Source organism: Megascapheus bottae, chromosome 3, assembly GCF_031878675.1.
Source record: "Megascapheus bottae isolate mThoBot1 chromosome 3, mThoBot2.hap1, whole genome shotgun sequence".
NCBI classification, from domain to species: Eukaryota; Metazoa; Chordata; class Mammalia; order Rodentia; family Geomyidae; genus Megascapheus; species Megascapheus bottae.
The window spans coordinates 50,288,518-50,314,157 of NC_143511.1; the positions used below are offsets into that span (position 1 = coordinate 50,288,518).

Consider the following 25,640-nt stretch of genomic DNA (forward strand, 5'->3'; position numbering starts at 1 on the left):
CAGGAGATTGAGACTGAGGATCATGGTTCAAAACAAGACTAGGTAGGAAAAAACCATGAAACTCTGTTTGTTAGTTTGTTCTTGAGGAGCTTTGGTAGATTTTATATTTTTAGTCATTGTATTATTGAGAAAGTGTGGGTTTTTAAAATTTTATTAGCCTTACATAGGTAAGGCAATGATACATTTCTTTTTTTTAACAGTTTTATCTCCTCCCTAATTTTCACCCATTCCCCTCCCGCCTTCCTTCTCTCCCAAGTTGTAAAGTTTATTTCCAACATCGTGAGACTCTTTTTTTTTTTTTTGCCAGTCCTGGCTTGAACTCAGTGCCTGAGCCCTGTCCTTGGGCGTTCTCAAGGCTAGAGCTCTACTACTTGAGCCACAACACCACTTCCAGCTTTTTCTATGTATGTGGTAAACAAAAGAATTGAACCCGAATTGTCGTGCATGCTTGGCAAGCACTGTACCATTAGGCCACATTCCTGGACCCCATAGTGAAACTCATATCTCCAATTAACCACCAGAAAACTGAAGTGGAGTGGTGGCTCAAAGTGGTGGAGGGCTAGCCTTGAGCAAAAAAGAGCTCAGGAACAGCTCCCAGGCCCTGGGTTCAGGCCCCACAGCTCACAAAAAAAGAAAAATCTTAAATTAGCTTTTTTTTTTAAGAATTACTTTTTTAAAATATGAAAGTATTGTTGTTCGCATTGCTTTGGACAGAAGTCTGCTGTCATCTTAGCACAAGAAATACCTTTCCTTTACTCTTTCTAAGCTATACCTTAGTACAGAGTATCCCAGTAAAGACAGTTGCATATGACTTGGAAGGTGGAAAAGAGACCATATCACTGTTCTGGAGGCTGAAAGCAGGCACGAGATCCTCAGCAGAGTGCAGAGGTAAAACATTGCCAGGGACTTCTCAGAGTTCTGCAACTCACTCACCTCAGACCTACAGAAATGAGATAACTGATGGAAGTTCTCAGTAACTCCTAACTTCCCAGTTTTGCTGAAGTGGGAATGTCTCTACTTTCTCTTTCTGCTGGTAGTTTATAATTCCCTTAATTAAATTTCTTTTTCTTTTCTTTTCTTTTTTTTTTGCCATTCCTGGGACTTGAACTCAGGACCTTAGCATTGTCCTTTGGGCTTTCTTAAGGCTAAAACTCTATCACTTGAGCCACAGTACCACTTTCAGCTTTCTCTGTGTATGTGGTACTAAGGAATTGAACCCAGGGTTTCATGTATGCTAGGCAAGCACTCTACCACTATGCCATGCTTCCAGTCCCTCATTTAAATTTCTTTATAATTTAAAGAGTTAAGATGATTTCCATTTTCTTGATACATATGTTAAAAGGGAAAAAATATGCACCCTAACAATTTATTGTTCATAGATTTCTCAGGCTCTATCACCATCTAAGATTTCAGCATTTTCAGTTTGTTCTTATTTACATTAAATTATACTCCTTGTGAAATGAACTACAAAATGTATTAGTTATGAAGTATCTTTCTTTTTTTTACATAAAACACATTTCAAACTTCAAGGCATCCTGGTATAAGAAATACATTATGTGTGTGTATATGTATGGATGTATGGATGTATAATGTATATTTCTATTTAGCCGGGTGCTGTATATGTATAGTGCCTAACAGTTCTAGATACTCAGGAGTTTGAGATATGAAGATTATAGTTCAAAGTAAGCCTAGGAAGGAAGGTCTATGAGATTCTTATCTCCAATTAACCAGCAAAAAGCCAAAAGTGGAGCTGTGGCCCAAGTGATAGAGCACGAGCCTTGAGTGCAAAAGGTAAGAGACAGAGTCAGGGATTTCAACTCAGCATGTTTTAAACTCAGTTGTTTGGTTTCACTCTGGACATTCAGAGTTGTCCTCTGACATAAGGTAAGGTTTTAATTATTATTACTTTCTTGTTGGTTTCTGTGTCTAGAGATCATCTTTATTTAAGATACCACTGAAAAATAGAGTTTACCTGTATCTATGTGCACATGTTGGGTGAAAGTGATTAATATGGAGGATAGGCAAAAAGGTGTTGTCTATTGGCAAGTCAAATTAAAGAGTGCTGGCTCAGATTGTGGTCTACTTCACCATCTGTTAATTACCAGTATCAGAAATTGATCTGAACTGCTTGGGAAATTTACAGATGATAAATAACCTCTATTTGGACGGGTTTCTCTTCATTGTAAAATATTTTCCATGTCTCATGACTCAGAAACTATTATAGTTTTATCTTCCTAATTCTAGTAGCCAAAAAATGAGGGTTGAGTCAGTCAAATATTTCCTAAGTGAGTTATAGAATGAACACTTACTCATGATAAATTCCACTGTATGCAGCAAACTTGTTCTTGGTTAGTAGCAACTTGTGCTTAGAACATTACATACTTAGAGGATTTTTTTTTCTTTAACAGAACATGAGTAAACATTGTTTTATAGCTAACCTGAGCCATCATAAAGTCATATCTAAGTTGACTATTTTAATTTTGTGACATTTGGTAGTCAAGTGTTCTATCACTTAATCCATTCTCCAAACCCAAAGAATAGTATTTAAATGCTAATTGAAAAATTTCAAGTTGAAAACTCCAGAGTAAACCTAGCCAGACTGTATTTCAATGGGGAAAATGTTTAATAATTTCTCTATGATTCAGGAAGATAACTGATTCATTCTGAATGAAAAAATGACTTCCATACTTCTCTCCTTGTAAGAACAATGCTTACAAGAGGAGTAACAAGCAGGTCTTAGTGAGATTGGTGGTTAATTTAGGATGCATGCTTTCTTTAGTTTATTCATCCAAACAAGTATACAGGAATAGGCTTTGTGGTAAAAATACTAAAATAACTGGATCTTACTCAGGATAGATAGAAGCACAGGTAAGTGTAGCTACAGTAGCACTGAAAATAAGACTAGAATGGAACATTTGGTGACATTAGATATTGTAAATTGGGCTTGGAAATACAGGATATATTTTGTTTAAATTCAATCTACTTTGTTAAAGTCCTGGTTCAAATTTATGAAAAAGATATTCAGAGACAGAGATTTGTGTGCTAGAAGCATATTAGAAAAGACCGTTGGGAAGAATTCCCCTGAGAGAGCGAAAGAAACAGAATTGGGGGCAGAAAAATATTTATCCTCTAAATCAGGAATAACAAGGTCCTTAACTAGTCCTCCGGCAAGCTCCAAAAATAATAAGATCCTAAGGAGAAGCAAGTAGTTCCCTTTGGCCAGAGTCATTTAAGGCTGGAATTTATCTGTGACTATTATCTACCATATCAGCTGGGACAATGACTACGATAGCCATATAAAGAAAATGGTAGACTTCAGCTTTCATTGCAGTAAAAGTAATTTCATCCCTCAAAGATGGAAAATGCTCTGGCACTGTTGAGTTGACATTACCCAATGTCACAGGATGATCCATGGTTCATCGTTTGGAAACTGAAAGGCTGGGACCAAGCTATAACTTGGATTTCTTAGCTGCAGGCAGGGATGCTACATTATTTCCAAGGCCGACTACAAAATGAAGTACAGAGTTTCATGTTAAAATTGCAGGAGAAAGGCACTATTATATATACAAAAATATAAAAAGCTTTTCCCCTATAATAGTCTTTCAACTTGACAGGGTATGTTTTTTAATCTATTTGATGTTATTCTGAATCTTAAAAATTATGGGTACATTTAAATCATATATTTAAAATGTAATTATAAGATAGAGCAAAACCTTGATACATAAGGCCATATAGTATGATGCTAAATGAAAGGACCTCTAGGATATAGAAACAAAAGCCACATAATGAATGATTGTTGTCCTTAATGTACTATGTTATCTCTCATCTCTTTTGCTGTCCCTTGGTTATCTCATATTGTTATCTGATATATGGGATATATTTGTATTAGGTTATCTGAAATTGGATAGGGAAGAGGGGAAAACAAGATGTGGGGGAGGGAAATGGGGACCAAGACATGTGAAAGAGTATCAATGTATTTGAATTAATGCACCTTCTATCTGGCAAATATCATGTAACCCTTCTATTAATTACAATAAAAATTATATGGAAAAAATGTAATTATAAGAGAATTCAGCTTGCACGTGACTGCATGTTTTATTCTAACTGGAATAGTAAAAAAAAGTCTAACACAATTGCTTTATTTATTTTCTCATATACTTACACTATCATTCTTTCCTTTCAACTTAGTGGTAACTAAGGGAGGAATTAAAAGGGTGAGCAAATCCAGCAGTGATATTTTTAGACACTATGTTGAAATTGAACTATACAGCTTGTGGGGGAAGAGAGTCAGGAGGGAAAAAACCTGGAAGAAAACAAAGGAAGAGGTGACACTGTTCAAAAAGAAATGTCCGCATTTACCTAACTTGCATAGCTATAATTCCTCTGTATATCACTTTTAAATAAAAAAATTTTAATGAAACAAGTTTTCATTAAATAATTTTATTATAACATATAGAAGGAGCTCTGTTACATTCACCAGAAAGAGTATACATCACTTCTCACCCATTGACACCCCCTCCCATGTTTTTGTCCCCATTTCCCTCCCCCCATGCCATCCCAATCATCTTGTTTCCACCTTTCCCTTTCCCATTTCAGATAAACATATATACATATACCAGATAACAAAGTCAGATATAGTAACAATGAGATTAACCAAAGGGCAACAAAAGAGGAGAGAAATAACATAGTACATTAAGAACAACAATTACATAATACAAAGCTCCTGTTTCCACATTCTGAAGATCCTTTCATTTAGCCTCATCCTATATGGCCTTATGTACCTAGGTTTTGAGCTATTGTAGTCCTCTGCTAGGAGAGTCCTAGGTTTGCACTAATTATTACAAATGAAGGAAACCATTGAGTCTATGTTCCTTTGAGTCTGGCTTATTGCACTTAATATGATTTTTTTCCAAGTCTTTCCACTTCCTTACAAATGGGACGACATCATTCTCTCTAATGGCAGCATAGAATTCCATTGTGCATACATACCACATCTTCTCGATCCAGTCATCTACTGGGAGGCATTTGGGTTGGTTCCATATCTTTGCTATGGTAAAAAGTGCTGCATTGAACATCATTGTGCTAGTGGCTTTAATATGCCCTTGTTCTGGATGATTGGGTAAATGCCAAGTAGTGGAATTGTTGGGTCATAGGGGAGTACTATGTTTAGTATTTTGAGGAATCACCATACTGCTTTCCATAGTATTTGAATGAGTTTACACTCCTACCAAGAGTGTAGTAGTGATCCCTCCTGGCCACATCCCTGCCAGCATCTGTTGTTATTAGATTTCTTGATCCTGGCCATTCTAACTGGAGTGAGGTGGAATCTCAGAATTGTTTTGATTTGCATTTCTTTTATGGCCTGAGATGTCGAGCATTTCTTCATGTGTCTATAGACCATTCTGATTTCTTCTTCAGAGAAGTCTCTCTTTATGTCTTTGGCCCATCTTTTAATGGAATGGTTGTTTCTTTGAAGATTAGTTAGGGAGTGATTCCGTTTTTTACATGTTGATGTATTTTAGATATGAGGCCTTTGTCTGTTGTATGGTTAGTGAAGATCTTCTCCCACTCTGTGGGCTTTCTATTTAGCTTGCTAGCTGTATCTTTTGCCCTAGAGAAGCTCTGCAGTTTAATGCAGTCCCATTTGTCCAAACTTTCTTTGATTTGTTGTGTTTCTAGGTCTTTAATAAGAAAGTTTCGACCTGCGCCTAGGAGACCTAGTGTATCTCTGAGTCACTCTTGTAAAATTTTCAATGTATCTGCTTTTACCCCAAGGTCTTTAATCCATTTGGAGTTAATCTTGGTGTAAGGTGACATAGAAGGATCCAACTTTAGTTTTCTACAGATGCTTAACCAGTTCTGCCAGTGCCACTTGTCGAAGAGGCTATCTTTCTTCCATTCTATTTTTTTGGCTCCCTTATCAAAGATTAGATGGCCATAGGTCTCTGTGTTTGCACACCGATATGGGAATTTGAATTCAGTGCTTTGGTGCTTCCTTTTAGTTTTACTGAAATCTAGCACTTGAGCCACAACTCTACTTTTGGCCTCACAGACTTTCCTGCCCTGGCTGGCTTCAAAATACAATCCTCAGATCTCAGCCACTTCAGTAGCTAGGATTACAGGTATGAGCCACCTAGCTTAGCATCTAGCAGAGCTGGACCCTTTAGTGGAGATAATCAACTCATATAAGAGAATGGCATGTATGAAATAATAAGACAATGTCCCTGGGCTGTTTCTTTGAACACCGTTGCCTTCTTTTTGCATTCAAAGTAAATTCTGATTTTGAACAGAAAGCTTGCCCAATCATAGCAATGACATGCTTTCCTTGTGCAAGACTTGAGTGTTACTGAATTCCCACATATCTCACACCAAAATTTTATGCTCAAGTGGCTGTAAGAACTGCTGAAACATTTTATATTCTCTGTCTATTTATGCACATGTTCCATAGTTCCATCAGATTGCACATATACAACGTAAATTTGAAGAGAAATTAAGTTTCAAGCCAGATATGGTGACCCATTCACCTGGACCAGCCCTTGAAAGGCAAAGACAAGATGATCAAAAGTTGAAGGCCAGCCTTAGTGACATAACAGGACCTTGTCTCAATAAAAAGGTGGAGAGCTATGAACCTAGCATGTACAAGGCCCTGCCTGGCCCTTGGTTTTGATCTCCTTTGGTGTTGTGCATGCATGCACTGAGAGAGAGAGAGAGAGAGAGAGAGAGAGAGAGAGAGAGAGAGAGAGAGAGAGAGAGAGAGAGAGAGAGAGAGAGAGGTTGGTTTTTATAAAGGTGATGACAGAGTATTAACCTAAGTACACAATAGATCTCTGAACTGACCCTGGCTGAGGCTCTTTGTAAAACACTGAATTTCCTTGTCCCTCAGTTTTCTAATCTGTAAAATTGCGGCCAATAAACCTACTGTGTTAATTTAAAATGTGGAGAATAAAAGGAACAATATAAAATAGCTTTGTAATGAGAGAAGAGAACTGTTACTAGATCCTAGTATGACTCCTTTTTTAGGCATTTTGAAGTACTTGCTTCATATCACTCCACTCACTCCTATTCTGACTGTGTGAAGTTTTCATTTTAGAAAATAATTTTTGCCTCCATAAATGCCCACACCTCATAATATGAACTCATCCTTTAATTTAAGTCATTTAAGTAACAAATACTTTGTTAGGCAACTAATGTGTACACTAGGGTCCACATGTGGTTAAAGTTATTTTCAATGCCAGTTAATTATGTCCTTCTTGTGAAATTACCTATACTGCAGTACATAGCTACCACCCTGGCATGTTGTATCTACTCTAGATAGTCTCCTTAACTTACATATCTAAGCCTTTACACACTATGCCTAGTACACAGCAGATACTCAGGAGATGTTGACTGACCACATGAATACTTGTCATAATTGGAATGCAAGATAAAGAAGTTGAAGCACTCAGTAAAACAGACTGGAAAGAAAAGAGTAGATGGAAGAAATAAGTCTGTGGTCTTTAGCATACAGACTTCATAAGGAAGCATAAAAGTTCTCTTCCTGTAAGCGTCCTGAGGTGACCTGTGAAAATGGCTCGCTACTCTCTAGACCCAGAAAACCCCACAAAATCATGCAAGTCAAGAGGCTCAAATCTTCATGTTCACTTTAAGAACACTAGAGAAACAGCCCAGGCCATCAAGGGTATGCATATCCAGAAAGCTACAAAGTATCTGAAAGACTTAACATTAAAGAAGCAATGTGTGCCATTTCACTGTTACAGTGGTGGAGTTGGCAGGTGTGCCCAGGCCAAACAGTGGGGTTGGACACAGGGTAGGTGGCCCAAAAAGAGTGCTGAGTTTCTGCTGCACATGCTTAAGAATGCAGAGAGTAATGCTGAACTGAAGGGTTTAGATGTCGACTCCCTGGTCATTGAACACATCCAGGAGAACAAAGCACCCAAGATGCACCGCCGAACTTACAGAGCCCATGGTAGGATTAACCCATACATGAGCTCCCCGTGTCACATTGAGATGATCCTTACTGAAAAGGAGCAAATTGTTCCTAAACCAGAAGAGGAAGTTGCACAGAAGAAAATGGTATACCGAAAGAAACTGAAGAAACAAAAACTTATGGCATGAGAATAAATTTAGCATAAAATAAATGCAAATAAATGAATGTTGGTTTCACTATTTTATTAAAAAAAATGAAAAGAAAGCATAAAAGTAGATGGAACCTTCCAGAGAAAGTATACTTAAGTCAAAGAATAAGAACACTACCTAAACAGTACTGGCATTGAAGGGAAGCTATAGGAAGACAGATCAGAGAAAAGGACATTACAATGCTCATAGTGAGGTAGGTAGGAGGAGAACTGAGAAATAGAGTGACTTCTGAGATATGAGATGACTTTGCTGATCCTGATGATGAAAAAGACATTATAGATAAAATAATTGTTAAAATGATAAAGAAGTTTATTAGGTTCATTGTCCTATTTACATAAATATTGTAGCTGAACTTGTTTAGAATCTTACTTAATATTGATTATAGAATGCATAGTATTTATTTCTTCTTAAATCAACTGCATTTTAGCAATTGTTAAATTGTTAATATTGTAGGAGTTCAAATTAGGTTCATTGTCTTATTTACATAAGGACAGAAATAAAGATTTAGGGACCTTTGTCCTGGAATTTGTTTAGAATCTTATTCTTAATTAAGAGACAATGTTAAGGGAAGGAGATACAAAGAGCAAAGAGAAGGTGAAAAAGCAAAGATAATTAGAAATATCCATATTAGAAGGCATAAAAAGGAAGATTCTAGAAACACTAATGGTATAATGAGTTAGAAAAAGATCATGGAAAGCTAAGAGGATTGGTGTCTAACATTTTCTTCCACAGTAAATTCTGAAAGAGGCAAAAAGGATTGAGTGATAGAAGAAGACAATCACTCTAAGTTACCAAAAGGGTAACTTCCCAGGCTGAGTGGGTCACAGAAGTTGGATGGTCCATCTGGGCGTTGGCTCACGCTTGTAATCCTAGCTACTCAGGAGGCTGAGTTCTGAGGATCAAGGTTCAAAGCCAGCCCAGACACAACAAAAGGACCTGAGACTCCTATCTCTAATTAACCTCTAGAAAATGGGAAGTGGGGCTTGGTTTGAGGGTAGGGTGGTAGCCTTGAATTGAATTGCTCAGGGACAGCGGCCCAGGCAGAGTTCAAGCCCCACGACCACCCCCCCCCCAAAAAAAAGAAGTTGGATGATACTTGAAAGGGTTAGGAAAGGCTGAAATGACAGAACTGACCAGTAGCATTGTGTGCTGCATAATAATAAACCACTGTAACATTCTTTTAAAAAAGCACAAAATCTACTATCATGTGACAACAGAAAACCATAAACTCAGATTTATTCAACACTAGATGTTTTGTGGTGAGTGTGAGTCAGAAGGTTAAGAGGATAAGATTTTATGATCTGGTAAAAAGAAGTTTTAAAAGAGGCCGGTTCGAATCTGAGGTACCACAAACACAGAAAAAGCTAGAAGTGGTGCTATGGCCCATACAAGCTGTAATACATGAGATAACATTTATTGCACTTTAAGAATGCTGAGTTCTGTTTTTAAATACACTGCCTAATTGAATACACTCAACTATTCTGAGGTGGGAACCATATATGTATATGCTCTACCATCTGAGCCACAACACCATTTCTGGTTTTTTTTCTGTGCATGTGGTACAGAGGAATCAAATCTGGTCTTCTTGCATGCTAGGCAAGCACTCTACCACTAGGCCAAACCCCGGCCCAGGGAACTACATTTTAATACTATTTTTTAAATGAGGGTACCAGAGGTAAGAATAAATTAGTAACTCAGTGGTTTCCTAACGTAGGTTAAAAACATGGACTTAATTTCACGTCTTTCATCTTCAAAGTTGTTCCATTAAGGGTCTAAAGATATTAACGACAATAAAGCAGAAATAAATATAAGTAGAAGCTCACTGAATGATGTGGTGGCTGTGATAAGTGGGCCAACTTTTATATTTTAAAATATTTCAGAGTTAGGCCATTTATCATGAAGATAATAAGACCCAGATGAACTAGTGAGGGACTTGTGAGAAAAGGAATTGGCATTGAATAAATTCAATCCAAACGTTTTTTTGTTTGTTTGTTTGTTTTTGGTTTTTTTGCCAGTCCTGGGCTTGAGCTCAGGGCCTGAGCACTGTCCTTGGATTTTCTCAAGGCTAGAGCTCTACCACTTGAGCCTCAGCACCACTTCTGGCTTTTTTCTATGTATGTGGTACCGAGGAATCGAACCCGGGTCTTCGTGCATGCTAGGTAAGCACTTTAACCACTAGGCCAAACTCCCGGCCCCAATCCAAACGTTCTTGAACTTGAAGATGACAAATGTTTCTTCTATTCTGTCAAAATGCAGTGTTTTAAGTATTGCTTATATCCTTGGAACTTTGAAATTCTTGAAATTGATATACACATATACATTTTTAAATAATAATACTGAATTTATTAATCTTGAAACCAATTACCTGTCAGAGAGATTTCCTAGCTATACAGATGTAACACTACTGTTTTTTTCATACAAACTAATACAAAATTGTATTTTGCATTGAATGTATTTATAACTAAATGATAAATGTACGTTGCTTCATAATCCTAAGAATCAAAAGACTGTATTGACATTAAAAAACATTTCAAAGCAATGCAACTAATATGCATTTTAACTAATATCCAATTTTAACTCATGTTTGATTTATTTAGAGAAAATGACAGTGAGGTTTTGATAGGGTACAGTTTATTCCACATTAAAAAAGAAAAGTTCAAATAAGTTTTTGTTTTCCAATAAAAGTTAATTTCTTCCAAGGGGAAAGCCTGTTTGGTTTATATTGTTACTTATGGAATTATATGTAACTACTGAATCATACTGTCTTATAATTTTGAGTGTGTATACTTGTGATTGTTTTTCTTGGGTAGATACCAAGGATTAGAATATCAGATCATAGCATAGATTGAAAGTTTACCCTTATAAGGAACTGCAAATTGTTTTCCCCAAATTATCATATTATTTTATATTCTCACAAACATAAAACACAGAAAGCCTTTGCTGCACATGTTTTGGACTGGCATGATTGCTCTTTAATTTTCAGCATTTTAGTTACTATAAAATATCACTATAGTTTTAATTTGAATGCATTTAAGCTTATTTGTCATTTATGCATCCTCCATAGTACAGTGTCCAAATATTTTGCTCATCCTTCAAAACTGGATTTTAATTGTTAATATTCACTTGTCACATCTTCTAAATAGTCTATATCAAGGTCCTTTGCTTTGCATACTTTTCCTTCTAGCACAGGCTTCATTTTCCATATACATTTAGAATGAAGCTCTATTGCTTCTTGCCATATCTGAAACTCTTGATCCTCAAATTTTCTCTAGTGTCTCTAGAATAAGGGCTACCTTTTTCTTTTGGATAGCGTGTTTAAAACTTGTTCATTTGTTCAATAAGCTCACCACTGTATTGAAATTAGGGCATTGTTGATCATTTGGTTGCCATTTTCTTACCTGCAGAGTTTAAAGCTTGGGTGGAAAAATGCCATATTCTGGGTAGTATATTAAATTTCAAGCTGGGTGCGAGTGGCTCATGCCTATAATCTCAGCTACTCAGGAGGCTGAGATATGAGAATCATGGTTCAAAGCCAGCCCAGGATACAAAAGTCATATGAGTGATTGTTGTCCTTAATGTACTATGTTATCTCTCATCTCTTTTGCTGGCCCTTGGTTATCTCCTATTGTTACAGTATTTCACCTTGTTATCTGATATATCGGATATATGTGTACTTGGTTATTTGAAATAGGATAGGGAAGGGGGAAAACAAGATTGGGGTGGGGGTGGGGGGAGGGAAATGGGGACCAAGACATGAGAAAGGGTATCAATGTTTGTGAAGTAATGAACCTTCTATCTGGTGAATATAATATAATCCTTCTATTAATTAAAATTAAAAAAATATTGAAAAACAAAGCCAGCCCAGGCAGAAAAGTCCGCAAGATTCTTAACCTCTAACTAATCACCAGAAAAACAGAAATGGCTCTGTGGCTCAAAGTGGTGGAAAGCTAGCCTTGAGCTGAAGAGCTCAGGGACAGCACCCAGGCCCAGAATTCAAACACCATGATCACCACCACCACCACCAACAACAAAATCCACTCAGTATAATGGTAAATTAATCTAAATGTGGACAATGATTCTGATGAATCTCTTCTGATAAAAAATTATTCAAAAGCTGAATAAAGTTTATCTAAAATGTATCTACCATACATAGATGATACAATAAATACAACTTAGATGCTATTGTAAATTGTATTACAGATTATTATTACACAGAGAAAATAACTATTCATGTGCAAAATAAAATATGATAAGTACTTCATTCCACAATCTTTTCTGACCTATAATTGAAAAGTCCAGAGTATTCACCATTTTTTCCTACTGTCTTTACTATTTCTTTGCATGTTAGCATTACAGCATGTTAAACTAAACGAAGCTAGTACAATGGAAGCTAATATTTGTGTCCCTGTTCACAAGCAAACAATCATAAAATCGTAACTTATTGAAATACTTCATCCTCAATTCTCCTTTCTCTTGGCAGTATTTGGGTTTGAATTGAGAATCCCATGCTACTTAGGCAAGACGAGCTCCACCACTTGAAGCCATGTCCCTCCCCACTCTTATTGGCTTTCTTTTTCCTATAGGGTTTTATGGCTTTCTTAGCTGGCCTTTAGACTATGATCTTCCTATCTCCACTTCCTAAATAGCTGGGACTTCAAATCTGAACCTAACCCAGATCTGAATTATTTTCTTCTCTTTGAATATTTTCTTTACCCTCAAGTTCCTCAGGCCATTAAACACTGAGCTATTGTCACTATTTCTTTCAGGCATTCTATCTTATTTTGCCTGTAATAGTAATATATTCTTTATTATTCTTTCATGACTCCGAATCATTGTGGATCCCTGTTCTTGCAAAAAACAAAAACAAAAAGCAAGGGCCAGGAGCGTGGCCTGGTAGAGTGGTAGAGTGCTTACCTAGCATGCACGAAGCCTTAGGTTCAATTCCTCCATATACATACATGGAAAAAGCCAAGAGTGGTGCTGTGCTCAAGTAGTAGAGTACTAGCCTCCCCCACCCCCTCCCAATCATTTTGTTTCCCCCCCTTCCCTTTTCTATTTCAAATATTCCAGGTAATCAATCATCTCTCATACAGACACATGTTCAGAATATAGTAAGTACTCAATAAATAATACATTTTGTTCTATTGATCACTTCAATTTTTTGTATGAAAAAAGAAAGACATTCGAAAGTTAGATATTAAGGATAAAGAACACTAAGTGTTCCAATTAAGTTGCAGAGAAATAGGAAAGACTAGGTATTATACTTCAAAAAAAAGTATTGTCTAATCCCAGAAGAAGGATTCAGATATTTTCAGCAAGTCTTCTTTTGCTAATAACTCCTTGATAAAAAGAATTGTAATAATATGGTTGCCTTCATTTGGTAAATCCTTCCTGACTATTATCCAAGACTTTGGTGTTGAGATTGAATACAATGTACCCAGGCATGTTGGCACAGATCAGTAATTTCAGCACACCAGCTAAGGTAGAGAGATCAAGAGCTCAAGAAAGCTGAGGCTACATAAAAAGACCCTGTCTCAAAATACCAAAAAGATAGTTTCGAAAGAAAAAAGATTAAATATAATCTAAGGAACTACTCTTAGCAAATTCTGTCTTGATTTTTGTTTGGTACGTTGTGTGATACCTTATAACATCTGAAATTTTCATGTTCTTATCTAAACTCTGGGTACAGATTGTCTACTTAAAACCAATGTAAGTTGGAACTCTATTAATTGAGCCAGATACTTCCACACTTATAGACAATAGCTTTCTAACTTATACCGGCATTGTGTATGTTATTCACTGACAGAGTTAACATGAATACAACTCAATGGCCCATGTTAAACTATTTCACCGTCCAGCTAAACAATACTACCCTTTAAAAAGCATTAGAACACCAAAATTTCTACATTAGACTTGATTCAACTTGTTTCTCTATTGTAGCATAAGATTAAAGCATGTTTTCACCTACTTCCCCCACCACTCGTGCTCCCCTCCTAATCCTCTATCCGGCTGATTCATAACAGCTGTTAAATAACTAGACATTTAGGTAGAGGCGAACTGAACCTATAAATCAGTGTGTGTGATATAATAACTAACTCTTTCCGGCACAGCTTTGCTCATGCTGTCTTGGTTTGTTTTTCTAATGCTGACTTCAGCTGTAGCATCTGTATGAAGGGGTTTAGTGCAATTGTAAACATTAATCTCCAGGCTGCCAATGTCATTATGGAAACAGATACAACCAAACTTCCCAGTACATCCTAGTGATGAGAATGGAGATTTTGAGGGCATGTTTATCCAAATCTGTTACAAGTTTGCTAGTTCCCGAGTGAGTATTACTAGGGCATCTTGGGTATAAAAGCAGAAACCAATGGAAAGCAGTATGGCAGTTCCTCAAAAGACTAAACATAGAGCTCCCCTATGACCCAGCAATTCCACTACTTGGCATTTACCCAATTGTCCAGAAATAAGGACATACTAAATCCACTAGCACAACAATGTTCATTGCAGCATTATTCACCATAGCAAAGATATGGAATCAACCCAGATGCCCCTCAGTTGATGAGTGAATCAACAAAATGTGGTATTTATACACAATGGAATTCTATGCTGCTGTCAGAAAGAATGGCATCACCCCATTTGTAAGGAAATGAAAAGACTTAGAAAAAATCATATTAAATGAAGTAAGCCAGACTCAAAGGAACATAAGCTCAATGGTTTCCCTCATTTGTAGTAATCAGTACATGCCTAGGACTCTCCTAGCAGAAGATTACAATAGTGCAAACCTAGATACATAAGACCATATTGGATAAGGCTAATTGAAAGGACTTCCAGGATATAGAAACAAAAGCCATATAATGAATGGTTGTTGTCCTTAATGTACTATGTATATCTCTCATCCCTTTTGCTGTCCTTGATTATCTCATATTGTTACAGTATTTCACCTTCTTATCTGATATATTAGATATATGCGTATTTGGTTATTTGAAAAAGGATAGAGAAGGGAGGAAAACAAGATGAGGGGTGGGGGTCAGGGGAGGGAAATAGGGACTAAGACCTGAGGAAGGGTATCAGTGTATGTGAAGTAATGCACCTTCTATCTGGTGAATATAAAATACATGAAAATGTCACTTTATTAACAAAAAAAGCAGAAACCAACATGAGCTACTTTCTTTCTACAGAAGAGAAGATTTAAGGTGGCCATAGAACGTACTGCAGTGATGCTATGGCACCTCAGGAAAGGGACTGACACCAGAATCCTTAGAAAGTCTTCAAAAATGTCCTCATTTCATCTGGGGAGGAAATTAAATTACATGAAATGTCAGGCTCAAGGAGACAAAGACCATGTATGTTTTCTCTCATGTGTGGAAGCTTTATCTAAATTATAAACATATCCAAGGTAATATCCACACAAACACATTGAGTGAAGTATTGTATTACTAGAGGATGATTCCAGTGGTGGAACTCACTCCAACAACTACCGTGCAATTTGCCAAAATGGATACTAGGAAGCAGAAACTTGTGGTGAGAATGAGGTCAGGTGGAGGGAAGTAAATGAGTGGAGAGAAAGAGGAAGGATGGGCAAATGCAGTCATAATATTTGTGTGTGTGTATGTGTGTGTGTGTGTGTGTGTGTGTGTGTGTGTGTGTGTGTGTGTGTATGAAATGAGACGAGGAAAATTGAGGGGCTGGGTTGGGAGCTGGAGAAGAATGATGAAAGAGGTGACACTGATCAAGATGCATTGTCCTCAGGAACTGACATGTTGAATTGAAACCCCTTTGTACAGCTATTCAATAACAAATTTTAAAACTAAATAATATGGAAAAATATCTCTGTGTCATCTCTTTCTGTATGTCTCTCTTGGTCCATCTGTTCATTTGTTTTGCTCGCTGATAATTTCTTTTATGAGGGAGACATTGGCTTGTTCAGCAAGGCAAAACAATGTGCAAGGCTTTCATCTGACTGTATATCTAGACCACATATGTCCTTAAGTATAAACTATGTAACTTAATCTCTGACCTCCACTTCAAAGTCTGGCCTAGAAGTGCATGTGGAATTTCTCTCTCTTCCTTTATCCTTCCTGTTTTCTTTCCCCCTCTTTCTTTCCTCTTCCATCCCTCATTTCCTCCCCATCTGTTGGAAAAATGTTGAAAGGTTGAAAATTGGATCCAAAGTTAAAATCAGTTTTGTCCCCGAGCAACTGCTCCCTCTTCTCTCAACCACCTCTCCTTCCACCAGGCATTTGACCTGACCGAAAAAATAAGATTCCATACTAGTAAATTCTGTAAAACTATTATGAAGTAGGATTTGTAACAACAGCATCTAATATAACTCTAAAGCAAGTTTCCTATTGGAAAACTCTCATTATGCAGCTTGAAAACCTATAGTTTACAAATATGCCCTTCTCCCCAACCTGCCCCCTAAGGGGGGAAAAGAAAACCTTCTATCGGTTGTCCTCATGTCTACACTTTCAGGAATAAGATTAATTTAATATCACCCTTGATAAAAAGCAACTTGAGAAAGGTGATACTATCATAATCAAAATGACCACTAAAAGATTCACCATATGAAAAGGCACTTGTTAGGATAAAAATCTTAAACTTCCAAACTGAGGTTTGAGTTGTGATTCCATGCTACTGAGGAAGGGTTGGGGCTGCGTAGTAACATAGGGAGACACAGTGACCCCTTCCTGGGAACCTCAGCCTTGAGCCTACTGTCAATACCACCCCCTAAAAAATTGAGAGAACAGCTCTGCAAGGGGACAGGTGTGCCCTCTCCTTGTGGTGAAGTGGTCAGTGACCCAACCAAATGCCAGAGTAGCCAAAATTCACCAAAAGAACTATGAGCCTACAGAGGGCTACCAATTTCCAGACCCCAAATCTCACTCTCTAACCTTTCCTCCTCTTCCTCCTCACATACAAGACAGGTGGACAATTTCTCCTAGGCCATACTGTGACCCTCCCAAATTAGGAATCTGCCAATAGTTAAAAGAGGCTTTCCTCAATTTATCTTGGTATGTTGTTCTTACTTTCAAATAAACTTTGCCTCTATTACCACTTTTCATGCCCCTTAATGGTTTGCTTTGCAGAAAAGAACCCAAACCCTAGATGGAAACACTGTTTCTTTTCTAATAGTCTTGATTCATACCCTTAACCTCTTTGAATATCCTCCTAAAATTCCAAGGTTAAATGAGGTCATTTTGAATATCTTTTCAACTGTAATACTATCTAAAAGAATTCACACAGTGGAATGAGGATCTCTTTGAGTCTTATGCAGTTTAGTTTAACAATGTCCAAGATATCACAGGATATTTGGAATTCCCAAATAGCTTTCTCAGTGTTCTAGCACCATGGGAACCAACAAGAATACCATTCTGAAATATAATTCTGTTTTGTAGGGCACAATAATGGCTCACTGGATGAGTTGTATAATTTCCAGGATTACTATAATCCCAGATTATGCTATGCACAATCATTTAGTAGGTTTTAAGAGCAAAGATATCAAATGGCCTGAATATACATCCCAATTCTGCCATTTTCTAGTTAAGAGATAATATATCCCTTTGTGGATTATTGTTAGGATATTTTTAAAATCACATTTATAAGGAATAGGAGAGGAAAACCGGGAAAGAATGAGGGAGGGGATGACACTATTTAAAAGGAAACAGACTCATTATCTGACACATGTAACTGTAACCCTTCTGTGCATCACCTTTACAATTATTTTTAAAATCACATTGCACTTCGAATCCCTAATATCTGGCCATTACATTTTGTTGAAATTCTTGTCATTCAAACTCTACCACATTCTCAGTCTAACATATAATAGTTGCTTTCCAAATGTTTTAAACTAAAAAAGATATGGTATATAGGACTATGTGGAATATTCTTATTTAACTTACAAAAATACAAATATTCTGTATTTTCCTCATTTTAAGGTTTTACTTCAATCGATTCTAGGCCACAGCAGAATTCCTTCCTCCATAGCTTTAACATACGGACATCCTTCTTTCCAGGGCTCCTATAGCATTGCCAGTTAGACACTTGGGAAGCTGTAAAGCGCTTTAATACTGTATACTGATAACTGGGTTTTCCTCAGTCCTACTGAATTAGAATCTGGAGCTTATGGAACAATATTTTCAATGCTCCTAAGAGAGAAGCCAGGGTAGAGAACCTCTATTTTGGTTCATGTTGCAATGATGTAATAACATTCTTGTAACATAGGTTTCCTTCCACTTAGTCAACATGGTCATTAGACAGGGTATTGGCCAGAGTGTTCCACAGAACCATAACTAGCACACACAGACACGCGTGCGCGGGCACACACACACACACACACACACACACACACAGAAGCACACAAGAACACATGCACAGAGAAATCACAGAAAAAAATCTAGAATATCATTTAACAAAAAATATATTAAGGGCCAGAGATTAGTCTAGTGGTAGAGTGATTGCCTAGAATGCACAAAGCCCTGGGTTTGATTCCTCAGTACCACATACACAGAAAAGCATGGAGTGGCTCTCTGGCTCAGGTGGCAAAGCACTAGCCTTGCAAAACTTGTGCAAGGACAGTGACCAGGCACTGAGTTCAAGCCCCAGGAATATTAATTGTAGCCTAGCCAAGCTGACATATAAAATTAACTGCCTACAACACATAGAATATCATTTTTTAAAAAATTTCTCTGCTTTTTAAAGTGTTTCCCATTAATTCTATTAATTTGACTTACATTACAATCATCTTTTTCTTCAGAGTAAAGCTAGGATGACAATCCTAAAAAGAAGCAGGGAAGCAAACCTGAGGGGTGAGGGTTAAAAATCTGACTGAAAGTGCAGCTCTTCTAATAGCCTAGGGAAAATTTTGCATGGCTGTCTTTTATCCACACAGTTCTCTTGTTTCCCATTCAATTCCCTGTGAATGTCACTTAGAAAAACTGAGCTACTATGTCTGTCAAATGAATGTACACATTCATCTATTCTTATGGGAATTATATCCAGGAAATCTAGATTAATCCCAGATCAAAACTGCCAGTGTAACCAAAAAGATTCTCACTGCATGTAGACACAGTAACTATATCAATGCAATTGCACTTTTCAAAAATTATGCTTCCATGCCTTGACTTTGACCACAGTCCTTAAGGTAAAGTTTATAGTGTATTTTCCTTGAATGGATGAATGTGTATCTTAGATCAAAAATACCTGTATAATCTATCATTATAAAATTGAACTTATGGTTCTGAGATCAAAATCATTTCAGGAAATACTCTATTAAACAATGGCTTACAGTTGATCTGAAAAATAGAAGATTAAAAGTGAACATCTTCTGAATAATGGGAAATATCCTCAGTTTAACTGATTCCAAACATTTGAAAACAAGCTTTGTGGGAAAGATAAGTTTTGTGGCCAATCCTGTCTTCATACTCAAAATCCAAAAACAAACACAGTCTTTAGAATGAACTAGAGTTATTAAATAGTCAAAAGTTTTGTTTATATCTCATGCATCTGTTAGATAGTTCTTGTAGTCTTAACATAGAGGTCTTGCTAAATTAAATGATTTATAGATTTGGTTGGTCCTATAAAATTGAAGTGACCTTTTCTATAATAATTTCTAGTTTATGTATTTATATGTTGAATAATGCATCATCTCTATAATTGAAATAATGACATAATATTAGTAAACCTACTGGATCCAGAATTAATAAAACTATCACAATTTAGGTCCTAACTGCTGCTTGGGCTAAAGGGACATTTAATGCCTGCTCAAAACTACAGAGACATCTGTTGACTGAAAATAAAAATATGCTTTGAAAATTAAATTACAGCCCCTTTTCACAAAATAAAAATTCTGTGTATCTTTGGTTCCAAATGAATTAAATTTAGGCATGATTTTTTTCATATATTTTTATTGTAATTAATAGAAGGGTTACATTATATTCGCCAGATAGAAGGTGCATTACTTCACATACATTGATACCCTTTCTCATGTCTTGGTCCCCATTTTCCTCCCCCCCCACCCCACCCCTCATCTTGTTTTCCCCCCTTCCCTATCCAATTTCAAATAACCAAATACAAATATATCCAATATATCAGGTAACAAAGTGAGATACTGTAACAATATGAGATAACCAAGGGACAGCAAAAAAGATGAGAGATAACATAGTACATTAAGGACAACAACCATTCATTATATGGCTTTTGTTTCTGTATCCTGGAGATCCTTTCATTTTGCATCATACTGTATGGCCTTATGTGTCTAGATTTTGCTCTATTGCAAATCTCTGCTAAGAGAGACCAAGGTTTCTACTGATTATTACAAATGAGGGAAACCATTGAGCCTGTGTTCCTTTGAGTCTGGCTTACTTCATTTAATATGATTTTTTCTAAGTCTTTTCATTTCCTTACAAATGGGGTGATGCCATTCTTTCTGACAGCAGCATAGAATTTCATTGTGTACAAATACCACATCTTGTTGATCCACTCATTAACTGAGGACATCTGAGTTAGTTCCATATCTTTGCTATGGTAAATAGTGCTGCAACGAACATCGTTGTGCTAGTGGATTTAGTATGTCCTTATTTCTGGACAACTGGATAAATGTTAGGATTTTTAAAGTGTTATTAGATGCTGTTGAAGAATGAGGAGTAATTTTGATGGATTGGAAAACTCTTAATTTCCTTAAGAATACTGCAAACTACTGGAATTGAAATGTAAAACTAAGTACACCAACTTTACCTTATTCCTGAGAGTTGAAGGAGACTCACATGGTGGAGGCATTATAGCATAAGCTCTAAGAATGTGTGTCCAGATCATTTTCAAGGTATATTACAAGCTGTGTTTACAATAAGAAAATAAAATGTTGTTTTCTGTTGCCAGCACTGGTGGTTCAAGGCTGAGATCTGAGATCTGAGCAGAGACACAAAAATCTATGAGACTCTTATCTCCAATTAACCACCAGAAAACCAAAAGTAGTACTGTGGCTCCAAGTGATAGAGCACTAGCCTTGAGCTGAAGAGCTCAGGGACAGCACCCAAGCCCAGAGTTCAAGCGCCATAACTGACAAAATAACAAGCAAACAAACAAAAAATGCTTGCCGTTTCCCTATCTGCCTTAACTTGTAAAGGAAAAGATCTCTCATTCCTTAAATCCATTTTCCACATGGCCCTTCCTCTGCTATAGAATGCTAGTAAAGGGGAGAACTTTGATGGTTAATAGCAGCAAATGAAGTTGATTTACACACTAAAAATCTCAGCCACAAAGCAGAGGAGAGCAGATTATGTTTGTGAGCATTGTTTAAGTCAGTAAGAAAGGAAAGATAGTTGGGAGTGCATGGAAATTATTCGGAAAAAGTAAAAGTTAAATGTGGATTTAAGAATTTTTCCTGCACATTTTAAGTAGAACAGAAGTAAGTTGCTTCTCAATTGCTTTGAATGTTTATATAAATGTGATTTCTTACAGAGAAGCCACCACAGGGAGGCTAAGCTTCACTTACATTACTTTAACATGAACAATGATAGTTATCTCTATTCTAAAATAGGAGTACTATAACTTCTATTCCCTCTGACATAGCAGTCTAAGTAGAAAAGAAAGATAAAGTTAAAACACTCTTGGCAGAAATAATAACATAACTCATAATGACCTGAACATTTAATAGTAATTAATAGGGAAAGAGAAGGGAACTGATACAAGGAAGTTGTATTTGGTCTCTGCATGCCATATGAATATACAGAAATATAACTGTTAGTTTTCTATTACTATGACAAAGTACCAGAGATTACCAGTTTAGAAAAAAAGCTTATTTTTGATTCACAGCTGTAGAGGTGTCAGTCAAAGGTCAGTTGACCCTATTATCTTGAGCTTGTGTATAACATAGTACAACATGGCAGAAACAAATGGTGATGAAGCTCTTTTCACCTCTTCATGGCCAGGAGACTCAGATTCCAATATTCCCCTCCAAAGGCATGCCTTCCAGTAGCCTAACTTTGTCCAACTAGATCCCACTTACTATCAGAACACAAAAGTGTCCCAGGCTGTGGGCAAGATTTCAACACATAGACCTTTGGAACATTCAAGACCCAAACCATAACATCCACCGAACCCCGTCAGTATATACAATGGATGTATCTCATATTTTTTTTTTAAATTCAGGGCCCAAAATGTAGCCTAATAGTAGAATGCTTGCCTAGTATGCATGAAGCCCTGGGTTTAACTCCTGCGTACCACATACACAGAAAAAGCTGGAAATGATGCTGTGGCTCAAGTGGAAAAGAGCAAGCCTTGACAAAGCTCAAGAACAGTACTCAGGCCCTGAGTTCAAGCCTCAACACTGGCCAAAAAAAAAAGAAAGAAAGAAAGAAAATATTTTTTAATTCAGAATCTCAGACATTGTCCCAGATGTACTAAATCAGAATGGATATTTAACATGATGTTCAGGTGATTTGTATACATATTAGGGTTAAGAAGCATTATTCAAACAATCACAGAATTTGAGTGAACAAGTTACAATATATATTAGAATCATCAAGGATATTTACTCCATGAATATCCTGATTCCCACCACACACCTTCAAGTCTTGACAGTGTGCTTCTTGACTATGATACACATCAAAACTGAAGGTATACGATTCAGTGCTGCACCCCTGATGGGTTCTAATATTTTTCCCTGTTCATTTTTCCATTTGTGTTTAGATCAAAGCTAATAACCATGTGTTATACTTACTTGACAATGGTTGTTTTTCTACCTTGATGCCTACTGGTAGTCTGTCCTTTTAAAAATCTAAAAATGCTAATCACATTTGGAAACTTTTTCCAGAGTAGTCTTATTGGTAATTTCTGATTTCTTATATTGCCATTTAACTATTAGAAAAAAGTAGTTAGACAAATAAAAAGAATATCAAGAATCTTTGATATTTTGACAGTGAAAGTCCCTTCCAGACTCTTTGTAGCTGATTCTTTAGGTACCTTCTACAGAGAATACTTTTGTTTGATTTTCTTTTGACCTTACAAAATATATTTTAATTTATGTGCAATGCTTAAGGTTTTCACCATAGTTTAAGAGAAAGAACAATGCCATACCAATGGCAACACCTATTCCTAATACCTTTCCTACCACCTGTCAGCTACTGGCCTTACACGGATTATGTAACCTTCCTAAGCCTCCTTGCGTCATCTGTAAAATGAGAATAATGACAGTGCCTGAAGGTTGGGCATTGCTCCAGCTTGTCCCTTGAGATCCCTTCCAACTCAGAGATCCATGATTTCCTAATTCCACCAAAGTTAACAAATACGGCAATGCTCATCGTATCGTGTTCTACATCTCTAGCTTCTTTCTTTCCCCCTTTAATCTGCCGTTCCTTTCAATCATAGCTGTGCTCTTCACCCTCTTACAATTTCTAACAGAGATAAATTAGAACCCTCTTATCAGAAAAGCTTACTTTCACATTAACTTTAAAACTTGCTTGTATTTAAGACAATTAACCTGTCATAGTTAAAACACCATGTGTCTATTAATTATCCAGTTAAGTGGGTGCAGGTAAAATGAATGGGTGTGGATAAAGAGCTTTACTTGAGAAATTTAATAGTAGCCACTTAATTTAACTACCAACTGACCTCATCCAAAATGCATGAGAACAAAATGGCAAGGTGGAGCTTGGAGGTTTCACCTGCAGTAGAAACATGTCAGCAAATATTATTAGGGAATGGGAAATCTGCAGAAATCAGTGAACTTACTGGAACATTTCAAACTAGACAGATAATTCTACTAAATATCTACATATCAAAAGTAACCTGATTTCACCTCCAATTGCTGGAGTAATTGGAACTTCAAACTCCTTTCCTATTTAGCATTTCTCAATATAGAATCCAAGTGACTTGTTTAAGTGATGATTTGTACTTTGAAGCTTTGTGTTGAACCTTTGGATGCTACATTTAAGCATCTCTTGTGGTACAAAGGATTCGTTACAGTTATATCTTGCTATATAGATATATTACAATATATTGCCTAAGAGAAATGCATTCCAACTCAGCAAACCTTGACATGAGTCTTGGCTTACTTGCCATTAGGCAAATACCAAGTTTCTTGTAGAATAATGAGGACTAAAGAAAATGATATATGGAAGTTATGCATTCTTCTTTTTTATTGCGAAAGTTCACTGTGATATTTACAACATGCATACAATGTCCTTTGATAAAATTCTCCCCATCTATATCATCTTTTGGGAGAGAGAGAACTAAGATTTGAACCCAGGGACTTGAGTACTTGTTAGGCAATAACTCTATCTACCTCCACCTCTCAATTCATACCTGTAGTACGCACATGTTGACTATGAACTTTCTATAATACAAAGTATGGTGCAAAGGCTTTTAAGAAGGGCAGGAGACCAGCTAGACAAGCTTCTACTTTCATTGAGATGGCACTCAAGTAGCCTACCACAACTCCTGCCTCAAAGAAATTATTTAACAGTTGATAGCTATTATCATGGTTATTGTTGTTTTTATTATTGAATGTGTATACCTCCAGTTACTCAGGAGGCAGAGTTGGAGGCTCTTGATTTGAGACCAACTCCAAGTAGAACGTTAGTGATATCTCCTTTCAACCCAAATTGCTGCGAGTGCATGTCTGTCATCTCAGATAAGTGGGAGGTGCTAAGTGAGAGGACTTGAGTCTAAGAGCAGCCCCAAGCAAAAACATGAAACCCTATATGAAAAAATAATGAGCAAAAATAGGGCTATGGTGTGGCTCAAGTGGTAGAGTACCTGCTGAGCATGTATCAGGCTCTTACTTCAAATCTCAGTGCCACAAAAATAAATGAATCAATAAGTAAGTAATATGTTCTATACTTTGAGGGTTTTTTCCTTTTGTATACCCTCAACCACTCAACACTAAGTTATACCTCTAAGCCCTTAAATGTATATTTCTTTGTTCTAAAAGTAAATGTCAAACCCTAAATGCCATTTTGCTATACATTGATAGGAGTTCCTTTCACAGAGTGCAATTTGCAGAAAAACATTCATTCCTGAAAATGCATAAGCTATTTCTCATCTTTATAATACGTTACTTTATATTATCCAGGCTTTCCTACTTTAAATCATATTGTATGTAAAGAAAAACAAAAACATTAAAGTTATGTGTTAGAAACAATTTGAGAGTTATAGATAGACTAACATTCCTACTTTTTAAGGGAATTGTGTGTTTTTGCTTCTTACTCCCATATTGCTTTGTGTTCTTTTTAAAAATCTTTCTCTTAACAGTTGTTAAAAAATCTTCCATGTGGGAATGCCTACAATTACAGCAGCTGGTGTTTATATCAACTGACAAAGCTGAATTAAACAATTCTTATCTGCATTTCTATGTGGTTTGTAAAAACAGAAAACCCTTTTAAGAAAGCATCAGATTTTAAATGACACCCAGCTTGCTGGTGATCATATCTGCCTCGAGCACAACACTTGAAATCAAAACTACCTACAGGAAAAATTATGCTTCAAATTGTGCAGAAATTTAAACAGCT

At 36.6% G+C, this 25,640-nt stretch overlaps 2 pseudogenes across 1 annotated transcript in view; one reads left to right on the forward strand and one right to left on the reverse strand.

Annotated features, from left to right (window-relative positions):
• Positions 1-17,431, reverse strand: part of LOC150065472 (small ribosomal subunit protein eS10 pseudogene) — a 95,542-nt pseudogene extending 78,111 nt beyond the window's left edge. The window contains exon 1 of the transcript XR_016534827.1: positions 17,376-17,431. The product of XR_016534827.1 is annotated as a small ribosomal subunit protein eS10 pseudogene (transcript). The remainder of the gene's footprint in view (positions 1-17,375) is intronic.
• LOC150065473 (large ribosomal subunit protein uL22 pseudogene) lies at positions 7,554-8,115 on the forward strand (annotated as a pseudogene).
• Positions 17,432-25,640: the final 8,209 nt, after the last annotated feature.